The sequence below is a fragment of the Heteronotia binoei genome, chromosome 12 (assembly GCF_032191835.1).
Source record: "Heteronotia binoei isolate CCM8104 ecotype False Entrance Well chromosome 12, APGP_CSIRO_Hbin_v1, whole genome shotgun sequence".
In the NCBI taxonomy this organism is placed as follows: Eukaryota; Metazoa; Chordata; class Lepidosauria; order Squamata; family Gekkonidae; genus Heteronotia; species Heteronotia binoei.
Window position 1 is genome coordinate 5,101,216 of NC_083234.1, and position 20,593 is coordinate 5,121,808.

The 20,593-nt window shown below is 47.8% G+C and overlaps 1 protein-coding gene and 1 non-coding gene across 2 annotated transcripts in view; one reads left to right on the plus strand and one right to left on the minus strand.

Moving 5' to 3' along the window:
- The window catches only part of ZBTB16 (zinc finger and BTB domain containing 16), a 285,483-nt gene that overhangs the window by 85,300 nt on the left and 179,590 nt on the right, over window positions 1-20,593 (plus strand). The window lies entirely within an intron of this gene.
- TRNAN-GUU (transfer RNA asparagine (anticodon GUU)) lies at window positions 5,631-5,697 on the minus strand. Its single transcript has one exon. It is a non-coding gene; the product is annotated as a tRNA-Asn (tRNA).

Genomic DNA, 20,593 nt, shown 5'->3' on the forward strand with positions numbered 1-20,593 from the left:
TATAGAGTGTTGAAGGCTAAGACAAATAGATTCAAGGGTAGCTTCTATCCAAGTGCCGTGGTTAGGCTAAATGCAGGGTTATGAATGGTTATTTGTTTTTAGATGCATTTAAATGGTCTATGTATATGTTCTTTTTTTGGGGTGTTGATGTGTTGGTATGTTTGTGGAAGAGCACCTCATTTTGTTGCTCTCGTTTTCTTTTTTGAGAACAATGACAATAAATTTATCTATCTATCTATCTTACAGAGTGTCTGTTGTGGGGGGAGAAGATGTAGGAGATTGTAAACTGCTCTGAGTCTCTGATTCAGAGAGAAGGGTAGGGTATAAATCTGCAAGTCGTCGTCTTCTTCTTCTTCCCTTCTTCCTTTCCTCCCTCAAACATCTGACATTCATTATCTTGTGGCTCTCAAACATCTGACATTTACTATGTAGCTCCTAAGTAAGTTTGGCCTCCCCTGGGCTAGAAGGACCAGTGGTCTCCAGTGCTGTGAGACAGCTTGGTGCCGGACTGGTCCAGTCAACACCAGATGTCATCACTAAATAAGATCTTCGTGTTTGGGAGCCAGAGCCTGAGAGAAAACTGGGGCGGTAGATCTCTTGCCTTCTCGCTCTCCCCTTAAGCTCCTGGAGGCGTTTTGGGTTGGCTAAAGTGAGAAGTGATGTTAGGCCCTATTGGGAGGTGCAAAGGTCCTTTTTGGCTTGTCGGGTGTGCCAGTGGAGAACGACACAGGCGCAGTGTGTCCCATGGGTGTGAATGTACAGAGGATCACTCGAAGATCATCAGCTACAGGTAAGCAACCTGTCTTTCTCTCAAGAACAGCTCTCAAAAAAGCTCTCTCAGCTCCACTAACCTCAACAGGTGTCTGTTACGGGGAGGGGAAGGAAAAGGAGATTGTAAGCCACTCTGATATTCAGAGTGAAGGGCAGAGTATAGATCTGATCTCTTCCTCCTCCTCTTCAATTTGGTGTAGTGGTTAAGTGCACAGACTCTTATCTGGGAGAACTAGGTTTGATTCCCCACTCCTCCACTTACAGCTGCTGGAGTGGCCTTGGGTCAGCCACAGCTCTGGCAGAGGTTGTCCTTGAAAGGGCAGCTGCTGTGAGAGCCCTCTCAGCCCCACCCACCTCACAGGGTGTCTGTTGTGGGGGAGGGCGATAAAGGAGATTGTGAGCTGCTCTGAGACTCTGAGATTCGGAGTGGAGGACGGGATATAAATCCAATATCTTCCTCTTCCTCCTCCTCTTCTTCTTTCCTGGAAAGTTTTTTTTTTTTTTTTGTCATCTTCTGAGCTTGGAGCAGGTTTTATTGGAGGTCCGGGGGGGGAGACATATTTGTGAATTTCTTGCATTATGCAGGGGGTTGGACTAGATGACCCTGGGGTCCCTTCTGACACTAGGATTCTAGCCTGCCTGAGCCTTGGTTCTGATCCAACAGAGCCACCCTTCTCTTTCGCTCTCCTCTAAGTGGCTCCCAAATTTCTCCAATGATGCAGTTCCTCGCAATGCACAATGTGGAAAATGTTGGCCCACCAATGGGGTGATTGCACTGCTAAAAAGTACCAGACATTGGCTATATTTTTAAACTTGGAACGGGTGAACTGCTTATTATTTCTGAATTGGGAATAATTGTCTCATGCCCCTGGCAAGACAGGATCTACGCTTGAGGTCCATTTTTGCTTTTTTAAAATAGCTTCTACTTAGTTTGCTTTTGTCCTTGATTTTTTTAGATCCCGTTGCGTGCACACAACTTTTGTCTCTTTTCTTTTGTTTGCGTCTTTGTATCTGGCCTTTCTCCTCCCCGCTGGTGACCCAGAGTGGGTGACCTCCTTCTCCTCTCTGCCATTTTATCCTCACAACAGCAACCCCTGTGTGAGGTGGGCTAAGCTGAGAACCTGTGACCGGCCCAAGGACAACCTGCGAGCTTCCATGGCAGAGATGGCGACTGGAATTGGGGTCTCCTGAATCTGGTCTGACTGCTGTACCACCCTGGCTCCATGTTGAGCATGCTGAATTTGCCAGGCAAAGCAAATATTGGCCCTCTGGAATCAGCGCGCTTTCACATTGTGTGTGTGTAAAATTATCTAATAGATCTGCGTTGCAAGATGCCCAAAGAACCTCAGGCATGCTTCCATAGACTACTAAATTTGCACGGGTTGTTCCAAGCGAGATGCGATCTTGGCTCTGCAAACAGTGGAATATACAAACTCCTTCCTCTTTGCACTTGCTGAACTTTGCATTAGCCCTGGTGCATTGCTGAGGCCCCGCTTCCATGGCCCAGGGCTGTCATGGAGAAGCTCTGGCAAGAGGCAAGTTCTTGGCTCTACCAGTTAACCCTTCAGCAGCAAGCCCACCTAACAAGCAGAGGGGAACAGAGCCTTAGAGAAGATGGCTCCATTCAAGTCCAGAAGCGCAAGTCCAGAGCCAGTTTTGTGTAGCGATTAAGTGTGTGGACTCTTATCTGGGAGAACCGAGTTTGATTCCCCACTCCTCCCCTTGCACCTGCTGGAATGGCCTTGGGTCAGCCAGAGCTCTCGCAGAGCTGTCTTTGAAAGGGCAGCTGCTGTGAGAGTCCTCTCAGCCCCACCCACCTCACAGGTTGTCTGTTGTAGGGGAGGAAGATAAAGAAGAAGAAGACGACGGCATTGGATTTATATTCCGCCCTCCACTCAAGAGTCTCAGAGCGGCTCACAATCTCCTTTATCTCCTTCCCCCACAACGGACACCCTGTGAGGTGGGTGGGGCTGAAAGGACTCTCACAGCATCTGCCCTTTCAAGGACAACCTCTGCCAGAGCTATGGCTGACCCAAGGCCATGCCAGCAGGTGCAATTGGAGGAGTGGGGAATCAAACCCAATTCTCCCAGATAAGAGTCTGCACACTTAACCACTACACCAAACTGGCTTTCTAAAGGAGATTGTGAGCCGCTCTTAGACTCTGAGTCTCAGAGTGGAGGGTGGATTATAAATCCAATATCATCATCATCATCATCATCATCATCATCATCATCACTTCAGAGAGATAAGGAGATTCGAATCCAGGAGAACCATAGAGACCGACAATATTTATTTATTTATTTATATTTCGATTTATATCCCGCCCTTCCCACCGAGGTGGCTCAGGGCGGCTCACAACACATAAAACTTACATAGGTTTTGGCTTAAAAACAATTACATAATAAGTAAGTAAAATTATTTTTATTTTTTTATTTGTATCCCGCCCTCCCCCGCTGAAGCAGGCTCAGGGCGGCTAATAATAACAGTTAAAACAATAAGTTAATAAAACATAGGACATAAAAAACCCATGCACATGCACATAAAAGTGGAGAAAAAAAGAACTGCATGGTGCCGTCATGTGGATGGCAGAAGACGGTTTCACCGCAGAGTGATTTGAATTGCAGTATGGCAGTCTGAGCGATAATATCCGGAACAACGATATTCAGAACAGAACCGGGTCAGAACAGGGCCTTGCTGTCTTAAGTCACTCTCAACTTGAGGTACAACAAACTATAATTTGTATTTAAATAAAATAAAAGAAACCCAAATGCATCACATGTTCAAAAGCACATCTATGGTTAACAATACATTTATCTCTGTATTGACCAAATAACATAACTGTGCAAGTCAGGCTCCGTTACAATAACTGCAATTTTTAACGTCTTTCATTTGTTGTCCATAATTAATCCCTTATGAATAAATACTGTTAACTAAACCAAATTCTTTGGTGGCCAACAAGGCTGTCTTTAAACAAGGCATTGGGAAGTAAAAAAAAAAAATATGTTGACTACAACAATATTGGGGGAGTATGAACTTTCAAGAGTCAGAACTCCCTTCCTCAGATATCAGTAGGAATGGCGAGACCCCTGAGTCCTTCTATCCCGGGCTGAAGGTGGGGAGGGAGTGGGGTTGGTTGCCAAGAAAGGAGTCTGGAGGCAGAGATGCAGAGCAAAGTGGAGTCAGCTTTGAAGGGATGGGACTTGCGGGAGTCTTCAGCTGTCATTTTGGCTTTTCCGAGGTTCCCTAACGCATCTTGAGAATGGAAACAAAAAAAAAATCTGACTTCGGAGTTGGAAAGCAAAAGGCTTTTAGCCTAGGTCCTCACGCCTGTTAAGAGCACCGTGGCGCAGAGTGGCAAAGCTGCAGTCCTAAGCTCTGCTTACAATCTGAGTTCGATTCCCTGGTGGAAGCTGGGTTTTTAGGTAGCTGGCTCAAGGTTGACTCAGCCTTCCACCCTTCCGAGGTCGGTAAAACGAGTCCCCAGTTTGCTGGGGGGGAAGCGCAGATGACTGGGGAAGGCAGTGGCAAACCACCCCTTAAAAAGTCTACTGTGGAAACGTTGTGAAAGCAACGGTCACCCCAGAGTCAGAAACTACTGCTGCTTGCACAGGGGACTACCTTTACCTTTTTCACACCTGACACGGGCAATGTTCCCTCGAAGCTGTCTTGGGAGCAAAAATTCTACTTTGCGAGCTACGGGCATTAAAGTGGTGAGCTCCTGCATCAATAAGTGTGCTCTGGGGTCCTCCTTCCTGAGCTAAGGCAAAAATGTGTGCGCTGGAGGCTAAACAGCTGTGAGCTAGCTCACGCTAACTCAGCTTAGAGGGAACACCAGTTACGGGGAACCGTTTCTTCCTGGCAGTGCATTGGGAGGTGGCCTAACACACTGATCACTTGGGAAGAAGAATAACATTTAGGAAGAAGGAGGACGTGTAGGATGAAAAAGGTGGGTGCCAGATGAGGAGCACCCAGCCCCCCTTTGAGCTGGCATTTTCTCTTGGGAAGGGCTGCTCGCTCCCATCGTGGCTCTTTCTCTTGTTCTCCAGGAAACGTCAAACTACAAGAAAAGGTTTCTCCCACTCCTCTTTGACTTCACTTCCCGGGAAACGCAAACTGGCCAAGCCCCATAAGGTAGCTTCTGTACCTCTGCAAAACTGCTGTGTCCTTTTTTTTGGGGGGGGGAGGGGGGGATATATCTATTTATACATCTAGAAATGCTTTTGATTCCCTTCTGGATTGCAATGATTTTCAGCCCCCCCCCCCCTCCCGCTGTTTCAACCCATAATGTGCTCCTGCGAGCTCTTAGAAATTCTCATTTCAAGGCGAGTGAGCAATTAATGAATATTGAACAAAGAAATTTGTTTTGGAACCAGGACATTAGAATACATTAGGCGTCGAGAAATCCGGGCAGCCCTGCGTACACCTGCCAGTTTTCTCTTTCTTGGCGTGTGAGGTTCCAGTCCGTAGGACTAAGCCACTCCTGGCAAGTTGGGCTTCAGACAGCTGCCGTTCGCTTGATGCTGGCTGCCAGTCGAATAGGGCAGCTGCCGCATGCGCCAAATCCTGGCTATTCCTCCCCCTCAACACCCCCGCTTATGTGAGATTGCAGAATCCGCTCATCCTGTCATTAGGCAGAAGACCAGCCTTCCAGCTCCTTTCCTTGCCTGTTTGGAAGTCTGCCACACATGTAGACAGGTCATTTGAACATATACGAGCATTTGAACATATGAAGCATCCTTCTACTGAATCAGATCCCCCTTGGTCCATCAAAGTCAGTCTTGTCTACTCAGACTGGCAGCAGCTCTCCAGGGTCTCCAGCGGAGGTTTTTCACACCTACTTGCCTGGACCCTTTTGAGTTGGAGATGCCGGGGATTGAACCTGGGACCTTCTGCTTAACAAGCAGATGCTCTACCACTGAGCAACCGTCCCTCCCCAAGATGAACACACACACACACACACACATATATATATATATATGAACATATGAAGCTGCCTTATTCTGAATCAGACTATCAAAGTCCATCAAAATCAGTCTTGTCTACTCAGACTGGCAGCGGCTCTCCAGGGTCTCCAGCAGAGGTTTTTATTTATTTTATTTATTTATTTCTGTGAATTTATATTCTGCCCTTTCCCCCTAAGGGCTCAGGGTGGATGCCAGCATATTAAACAGTTAAAAACCAACAATAAATAAACAGTAAAACAATTAAAACATATTAAAAATTTAAGACAGTTGAGCCGACAGTTTTCACACCTCTTTGCCTAGAGCCTTTTCAGTTGGAGATGCCAGGGATTGAACCTGGGACCTTCTGCTTACCAAGCAAATGCTCTACCACTGAGCCACCTTTCCACCCCAAGATGAACATATATATATATGAACATATGAAGCTGCCTTATACTGAATCAGACCCTTAGTCCATCAAAGTCAGTATTGTCTACTCAGACTGTCAGCAGCTCTTCAGGGTCTCAAGCTGAGGTTTTTCACACCTACTTGCCTGGACCCTTTTTAGTTGAAGATGCCAGGGATTGAACCTGGGACCTTCTGCTTACCAAGCAGATGCTCTACCACTAAGCCACCATCCCTCCCCAAGGTCAGGCATGTGGTCTGGCTTGGCTGTCTTCTACAAACGATAAGACGTTGTCCTTGAAAGGGCAGCTTTTGTTAGAGCTCTCTCAGCCCCACTCACCTCACAGGGTGTCTGTTGTGGGCGAGGAAGGGAAAGGAGATTGTAGGCCGCTCTGAGATTCAGAGTGAAGCTCTGAGATTCAGACCCAGCTTCAAATCGCCACTCACACCATGGAAGTTCACTGGGTGACCTCACACCAGTCACATTCTCTCAGCCTAACCTACCTCTGAGGGTTGTTGTGAGGATAAAATGAAAGAGAGGAGAGGGCTGTCAGCTGCTCCAGATCCCCATCGGGGAGAATGGTGGTGGGGTGTAAATGAATGAGCAATATTAATAAATAATGAAATAGATGGAGATATTCTCTCTCTCCTTTAATAGCTGAGCAATGAAATTGTTTGGAAAATTGGTTCAGGACAAACAAAAGAAGCTACTTCTTTGCTCTGTTGGGTAATTACCCTCCGGAAGTCACTGCCTGTGGAAGTAGTGATGGCCACAAGTGCTGATGACTTTAAGAGGTGGTTGGGCAGGTTCACGGAGGAGGAGAGGCCCATCAGTGGCTACTAGCTGGGGAGAATGAAGAAAACCTCTGTCTGCAGGAGTAATTAACCACTGAATCCCAGTGCATGAGAAAGCTGCGGCCTATTCCTGGTTGTTGGCAAGAGGCTGGACTAGATGGACCCTCACTGGTCTGATCCAGCAGGGCTCTTCTGAAGTTCTTACGAAGGTCTCGGCCTCTTTGCCCTCTTGTTGGCTCTCCAGAGGAACTGGTTGGCTACTGTGTGAGATGGAATGCTGGACTAGATGGACCCTCACTGGTCTGATCCAGCAGGGCTCTTCTGATGTTCTTCTCAGGGGAAGGCCTTGGCCTCTTTGCCCTGCTGTTGGCCCTCCAGAGAAAGTGGTTGACCACTGTGTGAGGCTGGAGGCTGGACCAGATGGACCCTCATTGGTCTGACCCAGCAGGGCTCTTCTGATGTTCTTCTCAGGGGAAGGCCTTGGCCTCTCTGCCCTGTTGTTGGCCCTCCAGATGAACCGGTTGGCCACCATGTGAGACAGTAGGCTGGACTAGATGGACCCTCATTGGTCTGATCCAGCAGGGCTCTTCTGATGTTCTTCTCAGGGGAAGGCCTCGGCCTCTCTGCCCTGTTGTTGGCCCTCCAGAGGAACTGCTTGGCCACTGTGTGAGATGGGATGCTGGACTAGATGGACCTTCACTGGTCTGGTCCCACAGGCCTATTATTTTGCTGTTATGTTCTTATAACTGTGCAACAGCTTATCCTTGGGAAGGTGGGTTTCTCTTTCTTAAGAAGAAACCTTTGCAAGAGAATGTCTTAGGCCCAGACTAGATGATGGGCAAGCAGATGTGAATAAAGCATAACATCTGTTTTGTATCCAGAAGTTCATGGGTTCAGTCCCTGGCATCTCCAAATAGTAAGAAAGGAAGTAGAAAGAAAGACCTTTCTCTGCCCTAGAAAGCTATTGCCGGTCAGAAAAGACAGTTCTGTCTTCGATAGACTTGCTATAAGTCAGCTTTGTGTGTTCCTCTGTTTTCGTGCTAAAATGATGTGCTAAAGCAGTAGTTCCAGCTTGCATATATGCATGTTTGTGCATGCACTTTCTCTTAAAAGCACAAAGGGAAGATCAGTACATTCTTTGACCTAGCAGAGTCATCAATGCAAACGCTGAAATGCTGTGAGAATGAATAGTCTTAAGCTGGGAATTGAAAGCTGTATCAAGATGCTGCTAGACATTTCCATAACTGTGGTGCCACCTGTGAGAAGGCCCAGACAGGAGCATTTGTGGAGCTTAGGTCTCTAATTAATGTCACCAATAGTAGATCCTCCCCAGCTGACCTGACAAGGGGTGAGGGGAAGGCACCTGTGAGTGTAGAACGAGGGTCCCCAAGCTTTTAAAGCCTGTGAGCATCTTAGGGATTCTGACACAGCACTGGGGACACAGCCACAAAATGGCTGCCTCAAAATGGCTGCTGCAGGAGGTGGAGCCAGCCGCAAAATGACTGCCACAGCTTGTCTTCAACCACATCGTGAAGATCCTTGTGCTGCAGTGGCGGTGGCTGCCAAAGTAACATTTTTGAAAATCTACACAGCCAATCAAATCTCCAGTGGCCAATCATAAACTTTCCTGAGCAAAAGTCTTACTTGGCCCCTCCCGCTTTCTAAAAACACTTGGCAGGCCCCACAAAAGGTATTGGTGGGCATTGTGGCACATGTTGGGGGTGGGAGGGGGCAAGTGTAGAACAAGTGTAATTGGATTGGTTCAGAAAGGGCATGATGGTTGCTATTAGACTGGCGTTTTGGGCTTACTCAGAGGCGCCTCTGAAATCCACCCGAAAAATCCTTCCACACGCAAACCTCATCTGCCCGTCCTCGCCCCGTCCTCACCTCATCCTCCAGCCTCCAGTGCACCTCAAATAGCTACCACTTCTGAAGTGGTAGCAAATACCTTAGCCGCACGCCAGTTGCCTCCTTGGCGTCTGGAAGCTGAAGGGCGCAAGCGAGGTGCCTTGGCGGTGTGCAGCTGCCAAGCCGCCCCAAGTCGCATTCAGCTTTTTAAAAAATGAAAACTGTTCAGTGTGCATCAGCACACGCCCGTAACTACCGGAAATATATGGAAGAAATGGGATGGGAATGGTGCGCAGCAGCCGTCTGAACATGCCCATGTCGCTCCACGGACGGGATTGAGACAGCTTGCAGGGGAGCGTGTGGAGACTTCAGGATGGCTCTTTCTGAGCTGGCCCCATTCAAGTCACCTCCCAACCACCCCAAAATGAAGAAGAAGATATTGGATTTATATCCCGCCCTCCACTCCGAAGAGTCTCAGAGCGGCTCACAATCTCCTTTCCCTTCCTCCCCCACAACAGACACCCTGTGAGGTAGATGAAGATATTGGATTTATATCCCGCCCTCCACTCCGAAGAGTCTCAGAGTGGCTCACAATCTCCTTTCCCTTCCTCCCCCACAACAGACACCCTGTGAGGTGGGTGGAGCTGAGAGAGTGCTGACAGCAGCTACCCTTTCAAGGACAACCTCTGCCAGAGCTATGGCTGACCCAAGGCCATGCCAGCAGGTGCAAGTGGAGGAGTGGGGAATCAAACCCGGTTCTCCCAGATAAGAGTCCGCACACTTCACCACTACACCAAACTGGCTGTGTCTTCTTTAAGGATGACAATAGAACTTGGTTGGTGTGGTGACATTTGCTCTATTAAGGGAGGGGGCTCTTTTACTGGCAGTCCTGGTCTCTGGATGGAGACTGTAACCCGTCAGCAAAATGTTTTCAGGCTTTCGCTGTATTTTTCTGCCTCCTTTCCCCCCCAACCTGCAGCTGACTCGGTCCTGTCAGAAGTTCTATTTTAACCGTCTATGTTTAGAAGTGAGAAAGCAACAGTGACGATGCAGCTCCAGATTATATTTGATACGCAGCCCTGCCTGACAGAGCTATTTGAGGCTCATGATCGCTGATGTCACTCGTTTGTAGTAAAGAAGTGTTTTCGAGTTCACGGTGGGGGGGGGGGGGTAGAGGGAGAAACCGCTGCCCTGGATGCTGGCATTTAAAGACCTCTGATCTGAAGGATGAACAAGCAGGGCTCTTGCTGGCATTTTTTCTCCCTGGGCCCTGCACAAACCTGCAACATGCCCCCTATGTAACATGATCCCATACATATAGGGTAACCAGCTCCAGGTTGGGAAATACCTGGAGATTTTGGGGGGACGGGTAGAATCTGGGTAGGGCAGGATTAGGGGAGGAGAGGGAACTCTGCAGAATATAATGCCCTGCAATCCACCCTCCAAAGCAGCCGTCTTCTCCAGGGGAGCTGATCTCTGTTGTCTGGAGATTGGTTCTAATTCCAGGAGGTCTCCAGGACCTTGGTCTGAATTCTCTCCACGTTCCTGACACCCATTTCTTTCACCAGGGCTCCTGTGTTCCAAAACTGAGGACAAATACCACAGAATGGAAGTCTTCTTCCTGGAGGTTGGCAGTCCTACACACACACACACACATGTTAACAATTCTGACTTGGGAAATTCTTGGAGATTTGAGAGTTTGGAGAAAGAAGAAATGGGTCCTTAGTGAGATATAATACCCAAGAGTCCACCCTCCAAAGCAGCCATTTTCTCGAGGGAAACTGACCTCTGTCTGGAGATCAGGTGTAATTCTGGGAGATCTCCAGGCCCCACTTGGAGGCTGGCAGTCCTCTAGGGTTGCCAATCCCCAGGTGGGGGCAGGGGATCCCCCGGTTTGGAGGCCCTCCCCCCGCTTCAGGGTCGTCAGAAAGCGGGGGGAGGGGAGGGAAATGTCTGCTGGGAACTCTATTATTCCCTAGGGAGATTTATTCACATAGAAAAGCATAGAGAATTGATCCACGGGTATCCGGGGCTCGCGGGGGGGGCTGTTTTTTGGGGTAGAGGCACCATATTTTCAATATAGCATCTAGTGCCTCTCCCCAAAATACCCCCCAAGTTTCAAAAGGATTGGACCAGGGGGTCCAATTCTATGAGCCCCAAAAGAAAGTGCCCCTATCCTTCATTATTTCATATGGAAGGAAGGCATCGAAAAGGTGTGCCATCCCTTTAAATGTGATGGCCAGAACTCCCTTTGGAGTTCAATTATGCTTGTCACAGCCTTGATCTTGGCTCCATCCCTAATGTCTCCTGGCTCCACCCCCAAAGTCCCCAGATATTTCTTAAATTGGACTTGGCAAACCTACAGTCCTCATTGACTCCCATAATCCACCAGGCTCTTCCTTGGCTCTGCCTCAGACTGCGCCAGTCAGCCCCAGCCCTGTGCCTCTCCTTCTGGAATCTTCTCCAGTCTCTGCTTGTGCCTCTTTCTACCTCCTCCCCCAACCCCCGGCCATGTGCAGGGTCTCAGCAGTTTCACAGTTGGCTGCCCTCACATCTGGTCAATGAAGGAGAGAAACGTCCAAGGTCTTGTGCCAGGGGGTGGCTCTCTGGACCCAGGTCTTAAAATGGCACCTTCCCCAAAACATCTCTCAGGGGCTCTCTTTGAAGGGTGCTGACACCATTTACTTGATTCGGAGAGTTCCAGCTCTTTCATGTTTTCGATGAACGGAGCCAGTCCAGTAATTGCCACCTCCCCAGACTCGTTTGCTCTCCCGGCTCCCGATTCTATTCGCTTTTTTGATTTGCAAGCAATCTATACGATGGGTTTTCGTCAGACTGTTTTTCTGCCTGATGACCTTGGGCTCCCACAGCATCTGCACTGTAAATGAGATGTGGCATCGCCGCATGTATCTTGATAAAATATATCAGTGGATGAATTGATTTTCATATTGATTTGCCGGGGCACGGAACAGCGTTTGTGGAGAAGAGAAAGCCAGGCCTCCCGACTTCTTAATGGCATATATTGAAGACCCCGCGGAACCGGAGGAGGCCTTCTCAAAAGCTGGTCAAGAGAAGAAGGCTTCTGTTCTGTGGTATTTGTTCTTGATTTGGGACACTGGAACCCTGGTGGCAGAAGTGGGTGTCAGGAACATGGAGAGAATTCAGACCAAGGACACCCGTGTTTTCCATGAAGTGAACAAAACCTCACTGTTGTGTGTCTCTGAGAAGCCCCATTAAGTGAGACAATTCCATTTCTCTACTTCTCAGCACTAAAATGTGGGGTTCACAGACTTGGGCCTGTGGAATTCTTGATCAAGCGGGGTCTGTTCATGGGCTAAAGTTGCCAACCTTCAGGTGGTGGCTGGAGATCTCCCAGAATTTCAGCTGTTCTCCAGGTGACAGGGAACGTCCTGTTTGGAGAAAAATGGCCCGTTTGGAAGGAGAACTCTATGGCTTTATACCCCATTGAAGCCCCTCCCCTTCCCAAACCCCACCCTCCTCAGGAACTAGTCCCGACATCTCCAGGTTATTTCCCATTTTGGAACTGGCAACCCTTTACTTTTCTTCCTTTCTCACAATACGAGAACTCATGGGCATTCAATTAAATTGTTGAGCAGTGGAGTTAGAACTGATATAAGGAAGTCTTTCTTCACCCAAAGGGTGATTCTCACATGGAATTCACTGCCACAGGAGGTGGTGGCAGCTACAAGCATGGATGGCTTCAAGAGGGCATTGGGAAAACATCTGGAGCAGAGGTCCATCAATGGCTATTAGCCACAGCGTATTGACGGAACTCTCTGTCTGGGGCAAGTGATGCTCTGTATTCTTGGTGCTTGGGGGAGGGACAGTGGGAGGGCTTCTAGTATCCTGGCCCCACTGATGGATCTCCTGATGGCACCTGGGGTTTTTTGGCCACTGTGTGTACAGGGTGTTGGACTGGATGAGCCATTGGCCTGGTCCAACATGGCTTCTCTTATGTTCTTATGCTTGGAGCAGTGATGCTCTGTATTCTTGGTGCTTGGCGGGGGGGCCACAGTGGGAGGACTTCTAGTGTCCTGGCACCACTGATGGACCTCCTGATGGCACCTGTTTTTTTTGGCAACTGTGTGACGCAAAGTGTTGGCCTGGATGGGCCATTGGTCTGGTCCGACATGGCTTCTCTTATGTTCTTATGCTTGGAGCAGTGATGCTCTGTATTCTTGGTGCTTGGGGGGGGGGCACAGTGGGAGGGCTTCTAGTATCCTGGTCCTACTGATGGACCTCCTGATGGCGCCTGGGTTTTTTTGGCCACTGTGTGTACAGAGTGTTGGACTGGATGGGCCATTGGCCCGGTCCAACATGGCTTCTCTTATGTTCTTATATCTAAAATACCTGTCTTTTCGCCCTGCCTCCAAACCCTTGAATCCCAGAACAGAGAAATCCATTCTCTATTCCTCACTCTGAAATGATGTAGAGGGCTTAGCTCAGGTGGTAATATAAGTTTACGGCTTTTGAAACCAGGCTTTAATTGTTCCACAAACTAGGACTTTAAGCTCTAGGGAAGTGCTTGCTCTTAGGTGTTTCTGGTGGACTTTGGTCCAAAGATCACTTGGTTCCAAGAGCTCTGGATGGATTTCAGATTTCAAAATTCTCAGGGTGGATTATGGCAATGTCACAAAATAGCAACCGCAGGAGGCCGCAGTTTCCATGGGGAAGGAGGGAATGACCTCTTTCTCCTGGACCAGTTCCCCAACCTCAGATGACCCCCTCGCTTGGCAGTCCACCCACCAGGGGAAATATATAGGCCCTGAAAAGGTTCCATGTATGTCTCAGGGAGGATGGGGGGCACAGACCACCTCCAGTGGGGTGTCTGAGGTCCTCAACATGACATAATAGAAAGTGGTGTTTTTTGGGGGGGGGGCGTGGGGGAATCCTCCGGCTTGTGCTGCAGTCACATCTATTTATAAAGCAAGAACATGTCCCAGGTCTGCAAGTATTCGGTGTCAATTGGCTCTTCATTCTGGTTGTAGTGGGAGGAAATGTAATTCTGACCTTCAGGAATGTTGTGTCTGAAATACTTAAGAACATAAGAGAAGCCATGTCCAACACTCTATGTCACATAAGAACATCAGAGAAGCCCTGTTGGATCAGGCCAGTGGCCCCTCCAGTCCAACACTCTATGTCACATAAGAACATCAGAGAAGCCATGTTGGATCAGGCCAATGGCCCATCCAGTCCAACACTCTGTGTCACACAGTGGCAAAAAAATTTATATATATACACACACACACACACACACACACTGTGGCTAATAGCCACTGATGGACCTGTGCTCCATATTTTTATCTAAACCCCTCTTGAAGCTGGCTATGCTTGTGGCCGCCACCACCTCCCGTGGCAGTGAATTCCACACGTTAATCACCCTTTGGGTGAAGAAGTACTTCCTTTTATCCGTTTTAACCTGTCTGCTCAGCAATTTCATCGAATGCCCGCTTCTTCTACCTGGGACCAAGAGGTCTCTCGGGAGGTCAGGTTGACTTGCTCAGTCGCGACAGCCTGTGATGCCCAGTGAACAGCACCATCTTTTGAACTGTGAATATTCCACAATTTTGGGGTGGCTTTTACTGATAATTCCAAGTCCCAGACCCCCCTAGTAGCAGCATCAGTGTTTTCGTGCTTGTCTCTAGCAAACTCCCCTCCCTTGTTAAACATGGAACTTTTTGCAGTATCATTGCCTTTGAATTGTCTTTAAAAAAAAAAAAAAACCCTTCTGCGACCATATATGGCAGCAGTGTTTTTTCTGAGCAGGAATGCAGTCCCGGCTGGCTTGGCATCAGGGGGTGTGGCTTAATATGCAAATGAGTTCCGGCTGGGCTTTTCCTGCAAAACTCAGTGTGCAGCAACGGTGCCATCAGGGGGTGTGGCCTAATATGCAAATGAGCTTCTACTGTGCTTTTTCTACAAAAAAAAAGCCCTGTTCAGCAGTAGCTGTGCAGAAGGGAGATGCACCCCATCAAGACACATGAAGCTGCCTTCGGTCTTGGGCCCATTGGTATTGTCTACTCAGACCGGCAGCAGCTCTCCAGAGTCTCAGGTGGAGGAATTTGACATCACGTCCTGTCAGATCCTTTAACTGGAGGTGCTGCTGGAGACTGAACCTGGGACCTTCTGCATGCCAAGCAGATGCTCTATCACTGAGCCATGGTCCCTCCCAAATAGCATAAGCCACGGACCCATGAAACTGCCTTCAACTGAATCAGGCCATTGGCCCATCGGCATTGTCTATCACTCTGGCAGCAGCTCTCCAGGGTCTCAGGCAGAGAAGTCTTTACATCTCCTAGGTCCTTTTTAACTGGAGATGTGGGGAATTGAAGCTGAGACCTTCTGCATGCCAAACAAAGGCTCTGCCCCGGAGCCTCTGAGCCTTTCCACCCCAGCAAGGCAGCAGCATATACCTTGTATATGCTTAAACATGCATTGCTTAAGTTATCCACACTTCTAAACTTCTCGCCATATTTTTTTTTCTGATAACTCAGTCCTCACCCTGATCTGCACCTTGCAAGCCGAGCTTCGTTTCTGGATGAAGATATGAAATTGTGTGTCACCTTCACATTCTGAAAACAGTTGTCTCCTAAGAAACCTTTAGAATGCCTTGGACCAGCCCAAGGACATGGCAAAGCATGACCTAAACAGAAAATGGAGACTGCTGCCAGAAACAGAGTTTTGTGTGTGGTGTGAAGATGCCATTACATTTCAAGTGAATGACCCAATGTGTACTGCTTACTTCTCAGCAGAACAGCTTTGGCCCTCTCAGAGAATCCTGGGAAGTGGAGGATAGGGTAGTGGACACCATCACAAAATGGCTCTCAGGGCCCAACATATGGTGAGACTTCAATCCGCCTAGTGTCTTCCAATTGTGAAGGCAACTGAACGTATGAACATATGAAGCTGCCTTCTACTGAGTCAGACCTTTGTCTTCTCAGACTGGCAGCGGCTCTCCATGGTCTCAAGCTGAGGTTTTTCACACCTATTTGCCTGGACCCTTTTTTGGAGATGCCGGGGATTGAACCTGGGACCTTCTGCTTCCCAAGCAGATGCTCTACCACTGAGCCACCGTCTATCCCCTTATCCCCTGATGTGCTTCCTGGGCACAAGAGACTATGGGAGGTTGGCTTTGGCTCTTGGTTGGGGGTAGGGATGCATTTTGGTTTCACTTTAAAAAAAATAAGAAGATTCGCTCTGTGCATGTCCCAGGGGGAGGTTTCCAAGCCCAGAAATGTGCATAAGTTTGTACGTGTAACCAAGCTGAAGGTGGAAGGGCTGTGGGTCAGTGGTAGAGCATCTGCTTGGCATGCAGAAGGTCCCATATTCAATCCTCCGACATCTCCAATTGAAAAGAGCAGGTAGGAAATTATATGAAAGACCTCTACCTAAGACCCTAGAGTTTGTAGTTTGGGGTAAACAAGACTGACCTTGAAGGATCAAGGGTTTGATTGATTAGAAGGCAGCTTCATGTGTTCAAGGTATGTGGTTCAGAGATGAGTTCAGCATTTTGTTAGTCAGTCTGTACAGGAAGACTGAGAGCTCCCCTTTTTCTCCTGTTCCATTCAAAACCCAAACTCAGACTTATCCTCCAAAGTCAAGCTGGCAGAGCTGGAACAGGTCCAGAGGAGGGCAACGAAGATGCTGAGGGGTCTGGAGACCAAGTCCTATGAAGAAAGGTTGAAGGAGCTGGGCATGTTTAGCCAGGAGTGGAGGCAGCTGAGAGGTGATAGGATCACTATCTTCCAGTACTTAAAGGGCTGTCATCTAGAGGATTGTGTGGAATTGTTTTCTGTGGCCGCAGAAGGTAGGACCAGAACCAATGGGTTGAAATTAAATCAAAAGAGTTTCTGGCTCAACATTAGGAAGAACTTCCTGACCATTAGAGCGGTTCCTCAGTTGAACACGCTTCCTCCTTGGGAGGTGGTGGGCTCTCCTTCCTTGGAGGTTTTTAAACAGAGGCTAGATGGCCATCTGACAGCAATGAGGATCTTGTGAATTTGGGGAGCGGTATTTGTGAGTTTCCTGCATTGTGCAGGGGGTTGGACTAGATGACCCTGGAGGTCCCTTCCGACTCTATTATTCTATGATTCAGGAAGCAAGTGGGCACCAAGAAACATATTGGTAGCCATCATGGTGCCCCCCAAATGCCACAACGGGGATCGTTGTTCTGATTGCTTCTTTTCTGTTTGCCTGTTTTTGACATTACAAACCATTCATGCAAAACTGAAATAACTATTTCTAGGAGAATCAGGGTTATGGCCATACCTTTGTAAGCTTGGTCTTCCCTCCCTGGGTCCCATAAGCAATAGAGATATTTTTAAGTCTTTGCTCGGCATAAACATCTCAGCTGACAGTCCATTTGTTTTTATTAAGATGAGTGAGTTTAAATTTCAGAATCTCTTTATTTACAGCCCGTGTTTGTACAAATCATCATAAAGGATCCATGACGCGGTGCGGCGTGTGCCTATTTTAAAACGTAACAGGGAGGTTTTTTTATTTTTTTGTTCTCTCAAAGATTATTTTATCCATTTGTCATTTTTAAAATGCAAGCCCGAAGCCCGCATGCATAATGGTGCTGGTTTTCCGGTGTTACACTTGAGCCCTTCCAAACCTTTGATAGAGCAACGTATTTATAGCCCGATATAAATAAAATCAGAAGGCTCCTATAAAACTCTGTTATTACTGCAGTACCAAGTTAGCCAAAGCTTGAGGTTTCAGCTCTTTGGCACTTGCATGCTGCAATGAATATTTTATAGGGAAGGAAATACTTAGCATTGGACTCTTTTTATAGTGCTGCTGCTTGCAAGGTTGGTAAGCTTCCAGATCAGATAGGCCACCGCTGCTCCCCCTTTTGAGTATCTGCATCAGGGGTCTGTAGCATAGTGCCTGCCAACACCTGTTCTGACGCCCAGTTTTTTAGAATTGGGTGGGGCCACTTTGGTGTAGTGGTTAAGTGTGTGGACTCTTATCTGGGAGAACCGGGTTTGATTCACCCCTCCTCCACTTGCACCTGCTGGAATGGCCTTGGGGCAGCCATAGCTCTGGCAGAGCTGTCCTTGAAAGGGCAGCTGCTCTGAGAGCTCTCTCAGCCCCACCTACCTCACGGGGCATCTGTTGTGGAGGAGGAAGGGAAAGAAGATTGTGAGCTGCTCTGAGACTCTGATATTCAGAGTGGAAGGAGGAGTATAAATCCAGTATATTCTTAGAGAGCCAGTTTGGTGTAGAGAGAGCCAGTTTGATGTAGTGGTTAAATGTGTGGACTCTCATCTGGGAGAGCCTGTGAGACTGTGAGATTCAGAGTGGAGGGCAAAATATACATCCAATATTGGCGTCTTCTTTTTAGGCAGAGCAGCCTGGGAGTATCTTGTGGGGTGGCAAGAACGCAGAGTGGAGGTGATGGGCTAAGGTATTCCACCCATTTCATCATTTGGTTTTTGAGGGCATGACTGTTGAAACTCCTATTTATTCCATAAAACTGGGCACGACTGCTGCATGTACAGCCATAAAGCCAACTTTACAAGTGGCTCAGAGCAGAACTGTTGCATGTCATGGCACCTGCCAAGTACTTACAAAAAGTGGGTGGGACCAGGTGGAGCTCTTGACCAGGAAAGCTTCTGATTGGCCATTTAAGATCCCTGCCTGGTCCCACCCACTTTCTGTCAACAGAGCCAGTGTGGTGTCGTGGTTAAGTGTGTGGACTCTTATCTGGGAGAACCAGGTTTGATTCCCCACTCCTCCAGTTGCAGCTGCTGGAATGGCCTTGGGTTAGCCATAGCTCTTGCAGGAGTTGTCCTTGAATGGGCAGCTTCTGGGAGAGCTCTCTCAGCCCCACCTACCTCGCAGGGTCTGTTGTGGGGGGAGAAGATATAAGAGATTGTAAGCCGCTCTGTGTCTCTGATTCAGAGAGGAGGGCGGGGTATAAATCTATAGTCGTCTTCTTCTAACATTTGGCAAATGCTAGCAAGGCAGGGAGTCCCAGTTTTTATTATTATTATTATTATTATTATTATTATTATTATTATTATTATTATTATTATTATTATTATTATTATTATTATTATTATACCTTGTGGGCACCTTTGGGATTCTGGCATGGGGTGGTGGGTACATTCAGGCAACCCCTGGGAAACTATGGGCATTTCCTCCTGCAGAATTGGCTAAGGCAAATGTAGGAAGTCCCATTTCTCCCTTCCTCCTCCTCCTCGAAAAGCAAATGCTGGAAAGGATTAGTGAGTTGGCTATAAAATTAACTGGTCCAACAGGTATTTAGCAAATCTGTACAGCAGCAAATCAGTCAGCTCTCAAATAAACTTTTCCTCTCCTTCCCCTCTGCAATCTTTCTCCCAGTAGCTGCCTATCTTGCCAAGTCTGCATGCAAGCCTTGAAATGACAAAGGACCCTTTAGTTAATTGCGCGACGGATCGCCCAGAGTTAAAAGTTCTGATTTATATGACTGTAGCTCTAACTGCTCAATAACCCGGGCCTGTAATCTACTTTCATTTCAAACAGAACGGTGATTTATGGGGCGGCATGCCGTTTTAGCTCAGAAATGAGGTGTTCAACATATGCTCTGTTGACATAAATTTGGAATTTATGGCTCTTGTCAAAACTGCCTGTTGGACAAAGGTGCGTATTAAGGCAATAAATGACTGGGAATAGTTTTCTGTCAAATTTCCTAACCATTGCATTCAGTCTGTTTAGGGGTGAGGGAAGGAGTTATGTAGGCACACATATACGCATGCAGGCTCAAACTTAATATATATATATATATATATATATATCAAATGCCTCGCACCGTGTGCCTCTTTTTGGCTTTAAGCCTTCCTAGAGGAAGAAGATCTTGTGCAAAGTTAGAGACCAGATTTCTACCTCCCCCTCCTCCTTTCGTTCTCATTACATGTGAAAAAGGGGAGCATGGCGTGGGGGTGGGGTGGGGGGAAGGAGAGCTCATTAATTAAATATAGAAGGCGTTTTTATGTGCCATTTTAAGTAGAGGACTTAGAACCTGGAGCTGTTAGCAAATACAGTTTTGTTTACAATGGGATAAAACGTGCAAGCCCCCTCACTTGTTGTGGGAGGGGGGAAAGAGCGAATGAAATGCGGCAAAGCAGCGGCCACGGGGCAATGACCACGAAGCTATGCCCAAAAAGCCCTTCGTTGTCTCTCTTACATCCTGCAAAATCAGTAACCAGCCTTTCCAGCTTTCCATGGCACTGGGAACAAAATCATAATTTTTGAGAAGCTAACCACTAATCTCTAGGTCCTGTGTGACCAGGTAGCTCGAATTTCCTCCGTTCCTGCAAGAAAAAGTATTATTGTTTTCTAAAGACCGACTAGAAACCAACAATAACAGCAATCCATGCTTCTAGATGGGGGCTCTATGCAGATTTTTTTTTTGTTAAATCAAAACAAATACAATCTTGGCACGCTGATGTTATCTGCCTTTCTTGTGGAGAGTCAAGGTGGATTACGAAATGTAAATGAATGCCGTCAACACACTGCAGTATCTAATCAGCAGCGTGATAGGACCGAGATTGCAGAAATCTAAACAATGCAGAAGTATTAAACCGGACATGCGAAAAAAAAGGGTAAATGTAGGGTTGCCAGGTAACCCCTGGCAACCAGGGTGGGGATGGGTCCCACTTCCTGGGAGCAAAGACAGGCGTAGGCCAGCATTGCCAGTGATGTCACTTCTGGTGCACACTCCCGCCCTGCGATGATGTCACTTCCAGTGTACACATCACTGTTTTGCTAGCAACACAGGCCTAGATCTCCTTTGTTGAACAGCAGATTGCCGCTGGAGGGGGAG